A 21,579-nucleotide genomic window follows, 5' to 3' on the forward strand; every position below is an offset into this window, starting at 1 on the left:
GTGCTCTAAGAAGGAGCCCCCCAGGAAAAGAAAAGTCCTCCATTGCCACTAAAGGGAGATAGATTTTACCATGATTACTCGCAACTTGGACTGCTGAATTAGAAACATGAGCACATAGATTTTAATGGCCACATTTTTCATAGTTACCAATTCCAAATTACTGTAGAGTCAACCATAAATAGTTTATTCAGTGATGAGTCGGATGTAATGCACTTGCCTCTCCCCCGATTGAGAACTTTCTAAAGAGGCTGTTTTCTGCAATAATAAGGTAAAAATGCGCTTGCAAAGTGCCTGCTGTTAAGCATATTTTTATAGACATTGATTTTTTGGTACAAGCAATAATCTATTGCTGTTGAATTCAATCAAACGTTTTATGTTACTTAACGAAAACTACATTGCTTCTCTAAATTATACAGCTTTTGAGTAAGAGTATGCTGTAAGCACCCACACAAAACAATAAAACAGAATTTATCTTACCGGTACTCCAATGAGAGCTGCCTTTAGGGTGCCGCAACCGGTGCAGTCGCACTGGGTGCTGACCTGGAAAGGGGGGGGGGGGCTGACCTCAGGGGGGGTGCTGTGTTTACAAATAACTTGCCATTTAAAAACACCCACTGCAGATTTCCTTGTGCGTGCAGCTTTCAGTGCGCAATAAAATGCCATGATAACTCTTGTGATTGATGTTAATGCCAGAGAGAGAGATGGGAGTTTTTTCTAGGGCATTTTTGACTCGTCAAAAAGTATCACAGAGGGTTAATATGGCTGCTGCAAAGAGCAGATCTGTATTTTATGTGGATAGCTGAATGGGTTGGTAAAGCTAGCCTTTACCGGCACTATAAAACACATCATATGTATGTGAGAGAGGGGATATGGAGAGATAAGGGGCACTTTTGCCAGGTGCTAGTAAGGGAATCCGAGAAGGAGGTCACCGGGCTCCACCAGCGCTAAAGCTGGCCCTGCCTCCAATACTTTAATGTATTGTAAAATGACTATACAAGCAGCAGACAAATTAGCCTGGTGTGGGTCACTTGTCTGATAAGTTGGCACATCACATTTAAACCTTGGGAAATAAATAAATGGACCTGTCTTAGCTTCTCATTACATGTAGAGTGAGCTCACCGCATCAATATTCATGCATGTGAAATTACCAGTACCATAGGTGTTGGTAATTTTATGCTGCGGTGTATCACAGGAAACCTATTTTGTCTCCTAATGCCCCTTGAGAAAATGGGAATTGCTAAATTGTGAGTACTGCACATGATTAAAGTGGTAATATCTCAATTTTTCAGGCCATTCTCACCCAGGGATTTCACCTGCGTTTAGCTTATGAAATGTCTGGGAGAAGGAGAATAACAATGTTGTAATTTTCCTGCATCCCTTGTAATTCCTGATTTGTTGAGAAACAATGTTTCTGGGCAAATTTGGTATAACAGAGAACTTTTAATGGGGATCTTTTGGTTTACAGGAGCTTTTCTCTACCCCGACCTCGTGCCTTTTTATCCCCACAAAAAAAAAAAGACTCATAGCTCTAATAAAATAACGGGTTGAAAACTAAAAATTGTATGGAATAATTTAACCCACGGGCTATAATGCAGAAAGAATTGTTAAATCACCAATGTAACTCTCATTTGTATACATTTTTAGATTTTCAAAATACTACATTCTGTTGCAAAATATGAAGCAAGAGAGTATATACATTGTAATTTCATCATATTAATTCTGTGCTGAATTATTAATTGTTATAAAACAATACAAATTCATATTATGAAGTTTCATCATCTACTGCTTGGCACCCCTTATAAAACAAAAGAATGATAGTGTGATGAAAAATTTCCCAGATATCATGATGGAAAGTTTCAATTCTATCAAGGACACGGAGGTGAGGATTACGCTTTACATTCTTCGTTTTATTGATCGGCAGCCATTATTTAAATCTAAACAAGACTTCATTTCACATAAGCCCAAGTGAAGAAGTCATAGTTCAAATAAGCAATACTGTCCAATTAGATGTCTCCATGGACCCTCCATAGTCCCATGCCTCTGTTGCTGCTTCCTCTTTCATCCTATGAATGCAGAAAGAGAGTAGCATCTTTAATCTTGCTTTGACCCCTCAGATCCTACGAGGAAGTTAAACAAATATGTCTGAAACTTGAGTACTGAAAACTTAGTGTAGCATCAGTCAATGAACGTGCATTAAACACTGCCATCAAAAACATGAACATTTAAGAGATGGATTGTGCGTACTAACCTTTACAGGAAACAAATCCCAATTAAGGGAGGGAAGATCGGACCGTGGTCTGCTTAGCAGCGGAATGGCCGTTCTTTGAGTGTGCTCCGCGGGCCGGGGAAAATATCCTTTTAACATCCTGAATTGTGGTGGGGCTGCGGCGCTGTAACCGGCGCCCTCGGCGCGCTGACTAGCTGCCCATTGATTTGCTGTTGTTCCGAGCTCCGGGCGGGCTCTGAGACGCTAGATCGCGGGAGAGACCTGCTGAGCCCGCGGTGCATGCTTGTGATGACTGCGGCGGCCGGCGGACCTGAAAATTAAGCCCGGGGATGCAGTGACGGAGCAGACCTGGATGAGCGGCGGAGCTGCGGCTGCCTGATTCGACCAACGCGGGTCGCAGCTGCTGTGAGAGAGGCGTACCAGAGCTGGAGGAGCGCAGGAGACTCGGTGAGTCTGAGCGCGTCCCGTGCCTGAGGCTGTCCCGGAAGGCGGTGAGGGATTGTCTCCGTGTATGCGGGAAGGCCGGATGGCGCCATCTTGAAGAGTTGTGTACATCACGGGGAGCATAGTAGGCCAAGGAGTCGAGTGTGCCTCTGCTTCCCCTTATCTGCGGTGGTCCCGGGAGGAATGTAGCGAGGGGCTGGGCCATGCGTGATGCTTGTTGAAGTACTGGCGCTGTCCCCCGGAGTTATACCATCGTGGAGTGGCGCCCGAGGATAGTTGCTAAACGGGTGATCTGGCGGATGAACATACAGCCCCAGGGAGGGGTTTAAAGGAATTGCGATGGGCCTCGAGCTGCAGTGGTAGGCGCGGAGCCCAGACGTACTGCCATCGCAGCGCCCTGTGGATGAGACACCTGCTATCGCGATACTGTGGATGTGCCCTTCTGTAAAGTCCCCCCCCCCCGGATTGCATTGTGAGCACCCAGGTGTGATACGCACCCTTTGAACCAAGACGGACTGCGCGGACACCTGCTGGGACTCGACTTCTGTCCTGTCCTGCCACTCCTGGGTGCGGTGAGCGGCTGTGGGGTGCTGGGGGCGACCCGGAGCGGCGTAGAGGGCGGTGTGCTTCAATATCGAGGTGAGCTGCGCTGCTGCCCCTCGCTGGGAAGTCTGCTTTGTGCGGGTCGGAGGTGGGGTAGTCTGCAGACCTGCTTGCGCCCTGGGATTCTGGCACTGCCCTGGTTGTTGGCAAGTTGGTGCAAGATGGGAAAGCATGATGCCAAGCAGCCGAAGCTAACATTTGACAAGCGAGCCACGCGCCATGCTGAGCTGCCTTCGGATATGCAGCCGGAGGAGGAGCCGGAGTTGCACTGAGGATGGGGGAGAGGATTTGCGCACTTTAATGCTGGAAATGCGCTCTAGCCTGCAAAACATTGACTCAAAGCTGGACACCCTGACCTCGCAGTTGGACTCGGTGAAAGCCCAGGTGTCCACGCACGAAAGTCGCTTAGATGCCCTAGAAAATCGGCATACTGAATTCCACGACTTTCAAGTAGAAACGAAAGTGCAACTGTTAAATATGGACAAACTCCTGGGTGTTATTCGTGCTAAAAATGACGATTTAGAAGCGAGGTCACGCAGAAATAACATATGCATTACCGGGATTCCGGAGACCACCGCGATCACTAGGATGGAGAGCTACATGACGGAGCTCCTACACGCGTTGTTCGAACCTCAGCTGTCCCCGGTCTTCGTGGTGGAGAAAGCGCACAGATCCCTGGGGCAGCAACCACCGGTAGGGGCGCCGCCTCGACCGATACTGGCCAAATTGCTGAATTACCAAGACCGGGACACTATTTTGAGAATGGCGAGAGAGAAAGGACAATTGACATACCAAGGTAACGCCGTGTCATTCTATCCAGAGTTTATGCCGGATGTGCAGGCAGCGAGACGGGAAATCCTGCAGGCCAAGCGAATCCTCCTGCAAGCACAGATCCCGTACTCTTTGCTTTATCCCGCAAAACTGAAGGTTTCTTATGAGGGCACTGCACACTTTTTCACTGATGCAAAGTCCGCACTCAAATTTGCTAAGCATATTGGAGTGAAGAAGGGCAAAGAGACCCGCGGGCCTTCGACGCCAGTGTCTGGTCACTTGAGCGATAATGACTGATGCTGAGTTAGATCCTGATTGTGCTCCACATGTACTCATTATACTGTCATAATAAGTGATTATCTGTTCAAATGCAACTGCAAGTCAATATGATGTTACTCTTATTTTTCTGGTGGTGTGCTTTTGGGTTGCCGGGGTTGGGGTTGTGGTCACACCGCTGGATTCCCGGCCACCCTGTTTGCTCAGGGGTGATTGCTGATGCCACCATGCCCCCTTGGGAGGTTTCCCTTGCATTGTTCATAATTGGGTATGTTTTTGGTCTTTAGGGGGTGGGTTCTGCAACCTGATTGGGGGGTTGGAGTGGGCGAGGGGTGGGGTTGGGAGACTGTTTGGTGTCTTAATGCCAGTGTGATTCTTAGGTATGAGCCACTGTATAACTCTGTTGATGTGCTGATTGGCGAAGTGGCGCATCAGCCTCTCACTGGGGAGCGTTGTCTGGAGACTCTCACGATAAACCACTAAAATTGCTGACATGGAACATCAGAGGGCTAAATGACTGTCGTATGGCCAGATTGATCCATGCTTATTTGACTAGGCATAATGTTGACATTTGTCTGCTGCAGGAGACACATCTGAACACTGCTCCTTTTCCAAAACTGCGGCATCGCAGGTGGCAGCACACATACATGTCCATATATTCCAATTATGCCAGAGGGGTGGCTGTGCTGATTCGACAGGGGGTGGACTGGCAAGAGAGGGAGGAAAGCAGGGATCCAGAGGGTAGGTTCGGTATCCTCTGTGGACTGTTGGGGAGACTCCCCCTGGTAATCACAGCAATATATGGTCCCAATATCGATGCCCCTGATTTCTTCCAGGATGTATGGTCTAAAATTAAGGCAATGGGGTATGACACTGTACTGTGGGGAGGGGCTTTCAATGCCATTCTGGATGATGCTACAGATAGGAGGGGCGCAGCTCGTGTCCTACATCCGGCGGCTAGCACTGCGTTGCAGTCCATAATTCAGGATGGTAACCTAGTAGACATATGGCGCAGCAGGCACCCCTTGGCCAGGGAAGGCAGATCATCACGGTGCATGGTCCCGCTTAGATTTTTGGCTGGTATCAAGGGATGCGGCGGCTTGGACTACCGACGTGTTGCATTTGCCGCAAATGCTGTCGGATCATGCCCCGTGTTTGTTGCAGTTGACCCTTCCGGGGGCGGCCCCCCGGGCATTCACCTGGCGACTCCCACCCCATGCTTTGATGGATGAGGCATTCAGGGAGGAATTACGGAGGGACATCCTAGACTATTACATTAACAATGAAGGGTCGGTGTAATCTGAGGCCTCACTTTGGGAGGCCTTTAAGGCGGTGATCAGGGGCCAATGCATTGCGAGGCAAGCAGGGGTACTTAAGGCGATACGAGGCACACTGTCATCCCTGGAGGCCCGGATCAAGGAAATGGAGGGGGTATATTATTCCGCTAGTGACACCCATGTGGCGCAGAAATTAAAAGCTCTTCTGTTGGACTATGCAGAGGAGGCGCAGCGTGAAACGAAATTCTTAGGTAAATATGCTGAAGCGTGCAGATATGGGGAGGGAGACAGACCGGGCCGTACGCTCGCTGGCATGATCAGACCATCTAAATCAGAGACGTTTGTCCATGAGATCCGGAACCCGGAGGGAGACATGATTAGGGGGCACATGGGGGTGTCGAATGAATTTGCCAAATTTTATCACAAATTATACACGACCACTCAGGGATCATGTACAGAGGAACTGGATGCATTCCTTGAGACCGTAGCGTTGGTCTGCTTTAATGACTCCCATAGAAAATATATGGACCTCCCCTTTATGGTAGAGGATGTGACACAAGTTATTAAAAGCCTACTTGCGGGTAGGGCTCCTGGTCCGGACGGTCTAACCACATCGTTCTACAAGACTTATTCTGCGGAGCTGGCGCTTCGCCTATTGGAGGTTTACGGTGAAGCATTGGAGGTGGGGGTACTGCTGCAGTCAATGAGAGAGGCGACAATTATCACGCTCTTAAAACCTGGGAAGTCGGCAGAGGAGCTGGACTCCTACCGCCCACTTTCCATGATCAATGTAGATGTCAAAATATTCGCAAAACTTTTGGCTAATAGGCTGCAACCACTCTTACCAATGATAGCTCTCCCGGACCAGTTGGGTTTTATTCCAGGAAGATCCACCTCCCATAATTTAAGAACGATTTTCTCAGTCCTCCATTACCTGCACCCAGACGAAAAAGTTGCGGTGGTGTTCTTGGACGCCACTAAAGCGTTCGACACACTTGAATGGCCCTACCTATTCCGCATTATAAGGCGTATGGGTTTTAGCCCGTTTTATATGCAGAGTATCCAGCTGCTATACACCTCGCCCTCGGCACGCGTATGGGTAAACGGTCTGGTATCTGACCCCTTTTTGATCTCACGTGGGACCCGACAGGGGTGTCCACTGTCCCCTCTCCTGTTTGCTATTGCAATGGAGCCCCTTGCAGCCCGAATCCGACAGCATCACACCATGAGGAGGATTGGTTTTAGCTCCCGGAACCTGCTCATACCTCTGTATGCTGACGATGTTACTTTATATATAATTAACCCAGAAGAGAACCTAGATCCACTATTGAAAGAATTCATCCGCTTTGGTGGGCTTTCGGGCGTTCGCATCAACTGGACTAAGTCTGTGATCTTCCCGGTGACTGACGGCACCCCACAGGTGACCTCGGAATTTCCCTTACGCTGGGAAGCGGGGGAAGTTAAATACTTGGGTGTCTGGGTGAGCCGCGACACGCAGGAAGTGTGGCGCCTAACTTATGGCCGTACGACGATGTGGCTGGAGGACAAAGTGAAAATATGGGCGAAACTGCCGTTGTCCCTGACGGGTGGAATAGCTCTTGCCAAAATGGTCATTCTGCCGAAATTTTTATATTTGTTCGTCAACATACCAATTCCGGTCACCAAGCACTTTCTGAACACACTTAAGTCTCATCTTCTCACGCTAGCGTGGGCAGGCGAACAGGTCAGAGCCTCCTGGGATCTTCTCACTCTTCTGTTTAAGCAGGGCGGTTTGGGTGCGCCAGATATGCACCTATACGCGCTTTGTGCGCAAGCCCAGTTCTTGCATTATTGGGTGCACCCGACCCCATTCCAGCCGCATGTAGCGGTAGAGGCAGAGGTAATGGCCCCAACCCCGCTGAAGGTGGCGCTATATCAAAAACCCCGCCGCCCTCGTGGCGATATAGATTCGGCTGGAACCCTGTGCTGGGCGTGGGACTAATTGCGCAGGAGAGCGAGACTCCCGTTGATTTATGCCCCCTTGGTTCCTCTGCCGCAAAACCCAATGATGCCCTGTGTGCAAGACAGCCTAAGTAGGACACTAGCTACGACAATGAAACTACAGACATTTGGGGACTTGTACCCCGGAGACACATTTCGACCTCCACCTGTCGCGGCCGAGGGACATGCGGTGCCGTTTGCTGAAATCTTTCTATATCATAAAATTTGCACGGCGTGTCGCTCTTTGGGGGTGGACTTTCCGAGGGCACCACCGACTATGTCTGCACTAGATAACCTGCTGAAGTTTCCCTCATCATGGAAACTGGTTACTCGCTTGTACTCGCGCATGCAAGATACAGCTCCGATCATAACGCCAAACTAACTTAAAAATTGGAATGTGGAGTTATAGGTAGATTTATCTGAAGAGCAATGGAGATATTGCTGTGGACAATTGTCAGAGCTCTCCCCGAATTACAAGTTACGTTTGATACATTTTAAATATTTGCATAGATATTATAGAACCCCGGTCGGTCTCCATTGTATGGGTCTTCGAGCGGAGAGCGATTGCTGGAGATGTGGTTTTGCGCCGGCTACGTTTTTGCATGTGGCTTGGAACTGCCCCAAGGTAGCTGAGTTTTGGGCGGCAATTTTTGATGCAGTTAATGACATATTGGGGGTGGCGCTGACTCCATCTCCAGTGATAGGCATACTGGGCTATGTAAAGGACACATCACCTAAGCTGCGTAAACTGCATGCCCTCCTCCTTTTATTTGCAAAACGTCAGGTTGCAGTGCATTGGGGTAAGCGGAGGGTGCCCTCCGTCAAGGACTGGGTCAGGGACATCACATATGGTCACACCCAATTAAGTACGTACTGGGAGTTGTTGCCACCAGCTTCCAGACCCCTGAACATCCGGGATCCATTCTTAACATGGTCAGCTAGGACACATGGGGGGCTGAGGCATCGGAGATGGTGGCAGTGCAGTTAACCCTGTAGATGCTTTATGTAATTGCCTTGCATTCCTGTATATGGTATAATATAGGGGTCACTAATTTAGGGGACTAAAGGGGAGTGTTATTCTGCTACTGGCCCTCTCAGACAAAGACAAATCAGGTCATTTTATGTTTTTAACATATCTGTGGTACTGTGAGTATACCAAGACATTGGAATTGTATACACCATGTATGCGATTTTGGAGAGGCAGTCGTAATGCGTCGTATCTTTATTACTATGTATGAAGTGGACTCACTTACAAAGACCTGTTGCTCATGTGATATTCAGCTGACCTGTTTGATGGGTTTGTATTGTTGAACTGAAATGCCAATTAAAAAAAATAAAAAGGGAGGGAAAATGATATGTGGGTGGGATAATCCTGGCCTCCGTGTCTTTGATAGAACTGAAACTTTCCATTATGACAACTAGGAAATATTTCATTCTATGGCAGGACAGGAGGCGAGGATTATGCTGCATCGAGGATATCCTCCAGGCGAGCCCAAAGGGAAAACACCTTAGAGAGGACATACATCAGATAGTGCACACACGTACTGTGACTAGGGACATGGCAACAGGACAGAGTACAAGCACCTAGTAATAAATTTAATAAAATAAAGAACTAAACAATAAAATACTACAGGTCCTCTATAAGGGGTTTGTTCCTACCTTCACACTGGACAAATTCAGGCACAAGTGTGAGCTATCGGATTTCTTCTGAAATTTGAAATGGAAGGCGTTTTTTGCTGATTTACCCACATGAACAGCTGTGGGGTACACAGGTTTGCAGAAAACATCCACCTTCATCTCACCCACATCTAGCATGCCAGTGAAAATAATAACTTTTGAGCAGACTGTCACTAAACAATTTAAGAAATGTCCACAATGGAACAAAGGAAGGAAGGAGAGCACTTAATGACTTAGTCATGGAAATCTTTTAAAGGCAGTGAGGGGGCGCAACTGTGACCCCTAGCTTGCTCCTGGTACTCCTGGCACTTCATTTGAGACCCCTGACCTCGAAGGAGGCCTTTCCAAAAAGAACAATTGATGGACAGAATGCAGAACAATGTCAAACATTCACCCCAGTACAGAGATCTGGGCCGAAATCCATCATTATGTTGCTCCCCATGCCATTCCAGTTTAGACCCACCCATATGCAAATCAATCTTGACCCTGCTCCCCATAGGAACAGTCCAGCACGAATTGCCAGGCCATGTACTCCTGGACCAGAAACAAGCATCCTGGGACCGGATTCGGGGAATCACCCTCATCAGCCAGGTTAGCTTGACTCCAGTTGCATGGAGAGCACAGCACCTATATCTGGACATACCCGTACAACTCGGGGTGATAAATACAAAAAGAACAATTGATGGACAGAATCCTGAACAATGTCAAATATTCACCCCAGTACAGGGATCTGAGCCTACATCCATCTTTTTTTGCTCCCCATGCCTTTCCAGTTTAGACCCAGCCATATAAAAATCAAAGGAGGCATATCCATCCATCTTCTCGCTACCATTCTCTCCTTTCTCCTCTCTATATCTGATCTCTTCCCTCCACTTTCCTCCCCTCTATCTTTCTTTTTTCATTATCATCTTGGGTAAAAGTTGAAAATCCTTTACCTGTGACATGAGATGTGAATTATAACTGACTCATGAAATTGACCTTGTTTGTGTTTCTATTATACCTGCATAGTATATTGTTTTACGTTAATATTTGAATAGAGGCATCAATTGTTGTCTTGTGAGTAATCTGCTACATTTTATTTCAACATACAGCCAGAGTGAATCCTTCTGTTGGAGCAGAAGTAAATGCACATGCACATACTGGAGGTTAACATCAAGGGCTAGGTTAAGAACAACCAACTGCAAGAACTGGTACATAAATATGCTAACAGTAAGTGTGTTCGATGTTGTACTGTAATTTTATACAATCATTAGATATGCTTTGTCACGTTCATTACTAGGGTTTCTACATGTAAACTTAAATAGTGTGGTTTGAAATGTTGACTATCATCAGAAATTCATCCATATTCTTATAGGCCCTGTGATGTTGGCCAATACCCCATCACAGGCAAGAGTGACATCTGCTCCTTGTAATGATGTTACAACTGGTTAGGCACCACACAGCAGGTGGATAAAAGACACTGGTAAGTTCACTTACATATAACCCCACAAAAGACTAATTGTTCAATTTCATGGATGACATATTAGCTGTATGTAGCTTTGCAAACGTCCCTGGTGTCACCCAGCACAATATGAACAAATATGGTTTATAAGATTAGAAGACTTCATAACATGTTGTGTAATATGAGTGCATAGCTCAACATTTCTATTCAACGTAAAATGTATTAATACAACAAACCAAAATGTCTCCTCCAAGGAGGAATGACTCCAACTGTTTAGAAAGTAGATTTGATTAACACATACATTCAGTTTTTAACATATACGTGTTTTTTTTTAGAAATATGTATGTGTTGGCCTCATTACAGCTGCTGCCAGGACCACGTTGGTCATCAGGAACACATCTCGGGTATCAGGAAACCTACTGGTAGCATCAATTAGACCCACTACCATCGTCCGTCAGGTAATTGTGACAAATCTTGTAGGTAACTAATATTTTGCATAGTGTTCTCAGTAACTAACTTTTGAGGAAATTAGTTTGACAGATGATGGAACTTGTTCTAAGCATGTAATGGTAGTGTGTGATTTTCCTAATGTCTACAGTGCTGTCCATTCTTTGTTGTTCATGTTCACATATTAATAATGCAGAAAATGAATGAAGATGAAACTTCTTTTTGGAGCTGCTGGATCGAGGAACTCGTCATCCATCCAAGAATTGAGTTGGGGTGGGAAGTAAACTCCGCTCCACGGATGGAGTTCGTAGAGGTTTGCCACTCCGCGCTCCGCTTGGAGAGCGAAGTTTGGCATAAAACTCTGGCGCTGTCAAGTGGTAGAGTTTAACAGTGCCCACCTTTATAAAAGTCCCAGGAGCATGGTACACATTACGAATAATTCTCGAGCCTCGACCCTATATTGAGAGGTTGAACAGACACCGATCTCCACTCTTACGGATTCTATGTAATATGCACAGCTTTGCACACCCACTGCACTCTGCCAGTGGATGTTCATTTCCCAGAAAATGCTTCATTCTATCTTCGGAAGAGAACAATTGAACTGGAAAGCTCCAATTCCGGCTTCCTTACCTTGTTATTAGATAGGATCCTGGACAACTCTCTCTCCACGTTATTTGAAGTTTGAACCGCAAACATATCGCTGCATTATACATCAAAGCTGTGACTCACTTATACAACATTACATCCTGGAAGCTTACAACAGAAAATTGATTGACTTGGGGCTGGGGGAGTTTCAAAGTGTCAGAAGTTTGTAAATTGACTCAAAGAATGTTAAAAGCTACTACCCAGGTGGCACCATAACTCTTTTTCTAACACGGGTTGAAACCAAAGATGCAAAAACATGTGGATTTGCACCCACAAACTAATAATAATTGTGCCTTGCAAATGAGCTCTGTGAGCACCCCTAACACTGGAGATAGGGGTGGGGAACATATTACAAGCCGAATGACTCGTCATTGCCCAGCTAATGGTGTATGACATGTTAGGCAGGCACAAACCTTGCTACAATAAACCCCTCATGCTGTCACATTCTGCGAAGTACAGCAGGCTTTATAATTGTGGTTACCAATGCATGGTGGTGTAAGAAGCCCTCGTCACAGTACAGGCAATTATTATGAATACCAAACGTCTGCTTGGCAACTATGATTGGTGCAGGTCATGTAATCGTTCCTAAGGGTAATCCTCTAATGCACCCTACTCGCTACTAACTGAATTTGGAGTCAGACTGCGGTGAATACAGGCTGCCTAATGGCAAGAGTATAGGGAAGCGGGACTAGAAATGAGCAGTAGGTGAGAGATCTAGAGAGTGAAAAGGCATAGCTGCCAAGGTTTCAGATTGCCATGTGTAACATTTTCATAATTTCAGTGAAATTATGAGTGACATTTCAACAACTATGAGTGACACTTTCTCGCGAGCAAAAATCATGCAATAAAGAGGAGGGAATCTTCAAAATATCAGAAACTACAGCCATTTGGGAAACAAAAAACTCCAATTAGTTCTTGGAACTGCTGCAGAGCACCAGAAATGGAAAGGCATTAACCCTAGTGCTGCCTCCCGAGAGAGCATGAAGAGGGGCCTCTGAGGGATGACGCGAGTCGTGACGACCCCCCAACCCCACCCGATGAGAGATAGCAGAGAGCCCTGGCAAAACACCACACGCACCACCTGTAAGTCACTGAGAATAAACCCTCAGACATATTATGTACAAATACTTGCATCATTGATAAACTAAGCACAGTGTAAATTATATGTATAATGTGAAATCAGGTAACAAACTCTCAACTCAAGTACACATTTAATTAGTTAGATTATCTGACTGATTTAGCTACAGACTCAATCACTGACACTGGCTCATTGAATTATAATTCTGTCCATAAACTGAAGTAAGTTAATTACAGACCGAGTGGGACACGTCCGGCTACTAGTGCTTTCAATGACCGACGGTGCCCAACATTATAAACTTCAGAAGGATGACGAGACAGAGCAGCCGTGCCTGAAGATTACTGTCTGACATAAATGAAAGGATCAGATCTTGCAGTGCTTGCTGTGCAGCAGAGCACACAGGCTCCACCGTCCGATGCAGATGCCCGGCGATACTGCAGCCTGAGCCCTCAGCTGGCAAATATAACGTTAACTACTTAATACCGGTGCACAGCGTTGCCCGGCTACCAGGGCTAATGAACACACAGCTGGGTCTGCAACAATCTCATCCAACGGACGCTGCGGTTATTCACGGACTAGCTGCAGTGCACTGTGTGTGAAACTCTCTCTGTGACAACATGAACAACAACACTACTAAAGTCAGTGGCAGCAGGCAGGCTGGCTGGCCAATGTACTTACTTGTTCTGTAGTGGTCTTACAGTACTCTGGCAGCTAGCACTAGTATCTCACTCTCTCTGAGCGCGAGTTGAACGGCCACCGCAGAGAGCCGCATGTGTCGCAGCCGCACAGCACTGCAGGCAGCTCTCCCCGAGGCCTCTCTCATGCGTGCCCATGATTAACTGAGAGAGCTGCAGTCCGGGATCCAACGCTGGGTAATATGCGCAGGCAGGAGTGCACTCAGAGTTTTAAACTGTTTATGCCGTGGATGCAGGGAGGGACGCAGACAGCACAACTCCAGTCGAATCCCCCGCCGCTTCTGACCGACCTCACTTCCTTCCTGTTTCAGGACATGAGGTCACAACATCCCCCCGCGGCGCCACAGCCAGTACACGGCAACCACTGCTGAGGGCAGGCCCCACCCCGGGTCGGTATTGGGCAGTGAAGTGACGAGTCACTAGTGTGACAGCTGTGCGGCGTAGCGGGTGGAAATTTCAATGCAGCCAAGCAGAGCAGGGCTAAGATTGTAACATTGTAGTAAGTGCTGCACTTAGCCAACAGACAATTTAATTAACTGTTTACTGAGTGAGCCTGAGTGCTGGCAAGTCTGCTGGGAGCAGCAGAGCCGGCGCACAGGTGTCACAGGCACTGGCACACCGCACGCTACTGTGTGACGATGCATTTCACTGCGGTGATGCGGAACACCACACTGAAATGCGGTAGTGTCACACCTAATGCGTGGTCCTTGGCAGGCCTGAAAAGGAAGCAGAGAAGGAAAGTCATGGTAGGAGGGGCGAGAGAAGGCCACATGGAAACAAAGGAGAGATGGGGGATTAAAGAGACTGTTGGGGAAAAAATGATGGTGACATATGTGTGGCATATGGCACACTACATTTGAAAAGTTGAAACAGAGCTTGCATCAGCCTATGTGGGGCACAATATGTATGGCAATTATGGTACAATGCACTGCAATTGTCTATAGCGTGCACCGTTAGAGTGTGAATTGAATTCCTGCTTGCAGCATGCCAGGCTAACTGCATTTGCTGCTATCCTCTGTAACACTCACTGTGCAGTCCACATTGGTTTCATGCTAAGCAACAGAAACTCGGTGGTGGTGCACTAAACGAAGGCAAAAAAAAGTCAATAAACACACTTTCAACCTGCCACGGATTAATGTTTGCTTCTGCAACAGCTACTCCTGATGGCTGATCATTGCAGTTTTTATAAAGGAAGCCCTGCACAGCATTCATTTGCGTTTTTGAACAGTGTGATCAACCTAATCTGCCCATTCGCGGAAGTCTGTGGAATTCGGTGGAGTTTCCTGGTAACTCACCGGAATTCTGCAGTGTGAAACGCTGCGAGCTCTGCCCAGGCCTAGACTTGAGGAGCCATGTTCAGCAGCTGACCTCATAGAGGATATCAAAAGTCACACAGATCTGTGGCTGGAGTTGGTGTGCTTGAGGTTAGATTTTAATTGTTTGTTTATCATATCACTGCCAAAAACTTCGCAGCCATCATATGTTGGGTTTCGCAAACCACGTATCACTTGTAATTGAAAACAGAGAAGAAGATGTATTGAATTAAACTATAGTTTGGTAGCACATTAACTAGTAATTTTTGACAGGGTTTTATTTAGGCAGCCAAAAGTTCAACAAAGCCTTAGCTCAGTGAAGTGTGAAGGTCGTCTTCTGTCCCTCGTGACCAGGGTCTTCCTTCCGTGCAGCTCAGGGCTCTTGGTTCCGTATGGCACCCCAGGAGGCTGAAGGAAAAAGAAGAGAAAGGGCAGTAAGACGGTCTGTTTGTCACAGGTGTACTAGGACAGAAAACTTCACCGTTTAGAGCAGGGTGAGAGACCGGCTTATAAATGCGGCTGCTTGTAAAGTTGAAGAATACGTAAAGAAAAGAAAACAGGGTAAAGCCACCAGCGGTGTGAAAGGAATATGCTCCCTCACAATCTCCTTCACTTCACGATATTGACTGTGCAAAGGATGGCGATGGTCACGTGTAAAGGTAGGACGTGCTCCGAAGAACAGTGGCTTGTGAACAAGGGAGTGGGGCAGGCAGTGCAGGAGACATATATGAGTGCACGAATATTTACAGTGCCCAGTATGGCGGCGTATTCCTCGATGCCCTCCCTTTATTCCCGCCCCCCTCCCACTTCATGTACCGCAACAGCCCCAAATCTCCTGAGTTACGGCGGCTCATAGGTATCCTCCCGGGGCATCCACCACTCCTCTGACCAGGATTCCGCTCCTTCTTCGGGGTCATGGACGACGATGGTGCCGACGTCTGCAAACACCTCTCCTTGATGCAATTCTTCCTCGGTGCTCTCCTTCCACAAGTTACTTGTTCCTGCCCTCGTGACCTGCTCTCCTTGCTCCTCCGGTCTGTGTCGACGGGCTGGGACTTCCACGTTCTCCTCACATGGCGGTGGCTCTGCATCGCCGTCCTTCCATTGGTTCCCGTCTCCATTCTGGGGAATCCCTCCCTGTATGCAAGAGGCAGTGGAAGAGGTTAATTCTTTCTCTCCCAGCCCTCGCGAACAGTAGGATGATCATCTGTGACCCATAGGGTAAAAAAGAAGGAGGGGTAGGGAGGGCATGAAGGCGGCCCCCTCACACCCCCTACCCTAACTTTCTTGCTCGCAAGAAAAGAGTCAAGATGATACCGGGACAGATAATCAGCGTTTGACTGTTCCTTCCCTTTTCAGTGAAGAGTTGTGAACCGGAAAGGCTGTAGTGCCAAATACCACCTCATGATTCTGTTGCTGTGGCCTTTGTTGCGGGAGAGCCATTCTAATGGGGCGTGATCAGTATACAGGGTGAACTCTCACCCCTCCAGATAGTAGCGGAGAGTCTCGATGGCCCATTTTATTGCCAAGGCTTCTTTTTCGATCAATGAATACTTTATTTCCCGGGAAAAGAGCTTTTGGCTTATGTATAATATGGGTCTTTCTTGTCCTTGGGCATCTGTTTGGGACAGGACGGCACCTACACCTTGGTCCGAGGCATTGGTCTGTAGAATGAATGGTTTCCCATAATCCGGTCTCAGTAATGCAGGTTTGGAGGTGATGGCTGTTTTTAAGTTTCGAAAGGCGGACTGATGCATGGCCGAGGGACAACTCAATACTTTTTCAGTGTTCATGTTTTTTTGTAGGAGGTCCGTCAAGGGAGCTGCCTTTTGGGAAAAATCAGGAATAAACCTCCTGTAGTAGCCCAGGATGTCTGGAAACACTCTAATGTCCTTTTTGGTCCGGTAAAAAGGGATATCGGCTATGGCAGTCATTTTCTCTTTCTGGGGTTTAATGAGTCCCACCCCAAGGAGATATCCCAAATACCTCACTGACCTAGCTGCTAACCTGATTTTGGCGGGGTTAATGGTCAGGCCACTGTCTTTCAGGGTTTGGGCAACAGTAGCAAGATGGTCAAGATGTTGTTCCCACGTTGTGCTGTATATAACAATATTGTCTATGTAGGCCACCGCGTAATCGACACAGGGTCTGAGTACAGTGTTCATTAACCTTTGAAAGGTCGACGGGGCCCCATGCAACCCAATCGGTAGGACGGTGAACTGATATAATCCCCCTGGGGTCAAAAAGGCGGTCTTTTCCCTGTCCTGCTTTCTCAAGGGCACCTGCCATATTCCTTACTTAAGTCTAACATGCTGATGTAATGTGCTTTCCCCAGCCTCTCAATCATCTCGTCGACCTGCAGTAGCAGGTAGGAGTGGAATTGAGAGATCTTATTCACCTCCCGTAAGTCTATGGAAAACCGTATGGACCCATCCGGTTTTGGCACTAACACGATGGGAGAATTCCATTTGCTGGTCGATGGTTCTATTATCCCTGTCTGAAGCATCTGTTTTACCTCGTCCTCGATAGCCCGTCTTCGAGACTCCGGGAGGCGGTCGGGCATAACTTCACTGTCTTCCCTGGTTGTGTAATGATGGCATGTTCAATCTAGTTAGTTTTCCCCGGTGTTGAGGAGAACACGGCCTGTAAAGGCCATAATCTGTGGTTTAGGGCATCTCTCTGGTCTTCGGGTAATTCTGGATCTTTGCTTTGGATGTATGAAGGGGGGGCTATTTGTTAGAGCCACTGTACGTGGTACTTCCCCTTCCCATTTTTTTAACAGGTTTATGTGGAATATTTGGGTGATAGTTTTCTTCTCGGGGTCCATCTCAAGGCGATATGTCACTGGAGTGACTATCTCCACAATCCGAAAAGGGCCCTGCCACTGCCCAAAGAGCTCATGGTCTGAGGTAGGCATCATGAGTAAGGCAAAGTTGCCTACTTTCAGGGAACGTTCTCTGGTGTTTTTATCATAGTGATGCTTCTGGGCTTCCTGTGCCAGCTCCATATGAGCCCTACAGATGCTTCGTATTTCCTGGAGGTGAGTCTTCAGGTTTAGGACGTACTCGAGGAGAGGTTTGGTCCTTTCTGGTTCCTCCTCCCATTCCTCCCTCATCATGTCTAATAGGGTACGGGGCTGTCGGCCATACAACAGCTCAAACGGGAAGTACCCTATGCTTTTCTGGGGTTTACACCGTATCGCAAAAATGACAAAGGGTAGCATTTCCTCCCATCGTCGGGTTTCTAGATCTAGGAGTTTTTGTTAGGGTGGTTTTGAGGGTGGCGTTGTACCGTTCAACTAACCCGCCGGTTTGGGGATGATATGCCGCTGTACGGATCTGTTTGATGTTTAACTGTAAGCAGACCTGCCTTCTTGAGTTTGGAGACAAATGGTGTTCCCTGGTCCGTTATGATTTCTCGGGGAAACCCTACTCTGGAAAAGATATTTACCATGGGCGTGTGTGGCGCATTCAGATGTCTCAGTGAGACCGCCTCTGGGAAGCGGTTGGCAGAATCTATCAATACCAGCACATACCAGCAATCACTTCGGGAGGGTAATAGGGGTCCTATTATATCCATCCCTACTCTGGAGAAGGGCTCACTGATTATGGGCAGGGGATATAAGGGGACCTTGGAGGGTGTGTATAGGCTATTTTTTTGGCAAACGGGGCATTCTTTGAAATATCTACTTATCTGTTGATATATACCGGACCAGACGATTTTTTCTAGTATTGCTTTCTCCATTTTTTCCTCCCCAAAGTGTTCCCCCAAGAGGTGGCTATGGTCAAGAAACATCACCTTCTCTCTGTATGATTGGGTAACCAATAGCTGTAGTGGCAGTCCCTTCCCTCCTTTCCTGTATATTAACCCCTTCATTAGAATGAATTGGGAACCTACTTGTTCAGGGTCTCCTGTGTCTGTTGCCTTGTTCCATGCTTCCTGCAGGGTGGGGTCTTCCCTCTGGGTGGCAAAAGAACCCCTGTCGTACTGCCACATAGACCCCTCTTTCCTCTGGGTTAAGGCGACTCTGATCCAGTCCCTTTTTTCTCTCTTCTTTTGTTTCCCACTCTTCCGTGGTTTCCCCTGGGGACATGCAAGACAGAGCACTTGGGAAAAGGGTGTGCTCTGACACCAGTCCTCCTTGTCGGCGACTGTTTCTGGTACCATCATAGATAGACAGGGGTAGTCGGATCCTAGGACTAAAGGCTCTGGTAGACAGGGTATCAGTCCCACTCTCAAGGGAACCGGTTCATAGGTGGGACCATGTTTAATCTGCACATCGGTGGTGGGGTACCGCTTGTTGTCCCCCTGCACACACTGTATGTTAACTGTTCCAGTGGTTTGCGTGACACCTCCTGGAACGGCGGAGGGTTATATCACACTCTGCAGGCAGCCTGTGTCCATCAGGGCTTGTCAATTTTCCCTGTCGACCCTCACGGTACGATAGTAGGGGGGCTTTTTCCCTGCAGGGTCACAGTAGTAGGAGCGGGTGAGCCCCACCTCCATAGGCTCTTCTTTCTGGGGGCATACCCTGGCGATATGACCAAAACCCCCACAGGCAAAACACTGGGGACCTTGGTGGGGCGAGGGTCGAATGGGGATAGGTAAAGGGCCAGGCAACAGGGTAACAGTGTCCTGTCTTTGGGGAGCGGGTGGTTTGGTTGCTCTAGAAGGGCCTCCGCTGGGTTGCTTCCATGGATGATCCTCCCGACCCCGTTGGAGCTCCTGAGCTCGATTGAACGCACTTGCGATTTCCACTGCTCAGTCAAAGGTCAGACCAGTATGCTGACGTCCCCATTTTTGTACGGGGGGTGTAGGAAGGACAGAAACTGTTCTAGGTACACCTTCTCCATGATGTCTTCTTTGGTGGAGGTCAAGGACTGAAACCAACAGTCGGCCAGATCCCACACACAATAGGAGAGGGCTCTGGGGTTCTCCTGTGGCCCTTCTTTCATCAGTCTGAGGCGCATTCTGTCGGTCTCGTCGTCGCTCCCTAATCTTTCGAGAATGGTTTTCTTTATGTCGTCACAGGGGGTGAGATCCAGTGGATTAGCAGCTTGATAGGCGGCCTGCAAGTCGCCCGTTAACAGAGGACCCAGATTCTGGCCCCACTTGTCGTTGGCCCAACCAGCTGCCCTGGCCATTCTCTCAAAATTCAAAAAGAAAAAATCGAGGTCCTCCCCGCTAACATATTTTTGTAGGACTACCGAAGGCTCTCCTCAGCCACGGCCAAGAATTTTTCCATAACGCGTCCCAGTCTTTCCTGGCCTTCCGCCATCTTCTGCAGTGCGGCCTCCATCCTTACAGATCCCACTTCTGGAACCAAGTGTGAGAGGTACGGGCAGAAGGAAAAATGAGGAGGCCGAATCTGGGGATCAATTTTTGACAGGGTCTTATTAAGGCAGAAAAAAGTTCAACATAGCTTTAGCTCAGTGAAGTGTACAGGTCGTCTTCTGTCCCTTATGACCGAGGTCTTCCTTCCGTGCAGCTCCGGGTTCTTGGTTCCGTAGGGCACCCCAGGAGGCTCAAGGAAAAAGAAGAGAAAAGGCGGTAAGACAGTCTGTTTGTCACAAGCGAACAAGGACAGAACCCTCCACCGTTTAGTCCATGGCGAGAGACCGACTTATAAATGTGGCTGCTTGTAAAGCTGAAGAATATGTAAAGAAAAGAAAACAGCGTAAAGCCACTAGCGGTGTGAAAGGAATATGCTTCCTCACAGTCTCCTTCACTTTAGGATACTTACTGTGCAAAGGATGGGGATGGTCACGTGTAAAGGTAGGACGTGCTCAGAAGAACAGGGGCTTGTGCACAAAGGAGTGGGGCAAGCAGTGCAGGAGACATATATGAGTGCATGAATATTAACAGTGTCCTGTGATACAGCGCATTCCCCGATACGCTCCCTTTATTCCCTCCCCCCTCCCGCTTCACATACCGCAACAGCCACAGCTCTCCTGAGCTGCAGCAGCTCGTAGGTATCCTCCGGGGGCATCCACTACTCCTCTGACCAGGATTCAGCTCCTTCTTTGGAGTCGTGGACGACAGTAGGGTCAACGCCTGCGAACACCTCTCCTTGATGCTCTTCTTCCTCGGTGCTCTCCTTCCACAAGTTACTTGCTCCTGCTCTTGTGACTAACCCTGGGCGTAGTTCGCGAAGTAGCACTATGCGAAGCTACGCAAAGTGCACTTCGCACTATGCGAGCTACGCGTAGCACTTCGCGAACTGCGTAGTACCCTGTTCGCACTGTGCAAGATGTAGTTTTCAATGATTGCACAGTGCGGACAAGCAACCGGCACTGTGCAATCGTTGAAAACGGCATCTTGAACAGTGCGAGCTGTAGTTTTCTGCCACTCAAGTAAATTTTTACTCGAGCGGCAGCTTTCTCAACGCGGACTGGTAGTTTCTCATCACGAGCGGTCGCGAGCATACGCGACCACTCGCAATGAGAAACCTGACCTCCTCGCGTTGAGAATCTCGCCGGGAGGTTTATTTTCCATGCTCGCGATCGCCAACTTTATGTTGCTGATCGCGAACGAGGAAAAAGTCTCGCCGGGATGTCATTTTGCTTGCTCGCGGTCGCCAACTTGACCTTGAGGACCGCGAGCAAGCAAAAAATGACCGCTGCACTACGCAACACTACGCTACGGGTGTTCGCACTGTGCTACGTGCAATTCGCGTAGTGCGAAGTAGCGCAAAATTTGCAAACT

At 48.0% G+C, this 21,579-nt stretch overlaps 1 long non-coding RNA gene across 1 annotated transcript in view; it reads right to left on the reverse strand.

The window, feature by feature from the left end:
• Positions 1 to 14,040, reverse strand: part of LOC146867495 (uncharacterized) — a 95,965-nt gene extending 81,925 nt beyond the window's left edge. The window contains exon 1 of the long non-coding RNA XR_014966099.1: positions 13,545 to 14,040. This is a non-coding gene — a long non-coding RNA (uncharacterized LOC146867495). The remainder of the gene's footprint in view (positions 1 to 13,544) is intronic.
• Positions 14,041 to 21,579: the final 7,539 nt, after the last annotated feature.

This window comes from Triturus cristatus, chromosome 1_2, assembly GCF_964204655.1.
Source record: "Triturus cristatus chromosome 1_2, aTriCri1.1, whole genome shotgun sequence".
In the NCBI taxonomy this organism is placed as follows: Eukaryota; Metazoa; Chordata; class Amphibia; order Caudata; family Salamandridae; genus Triturus; species Triturus cristatus.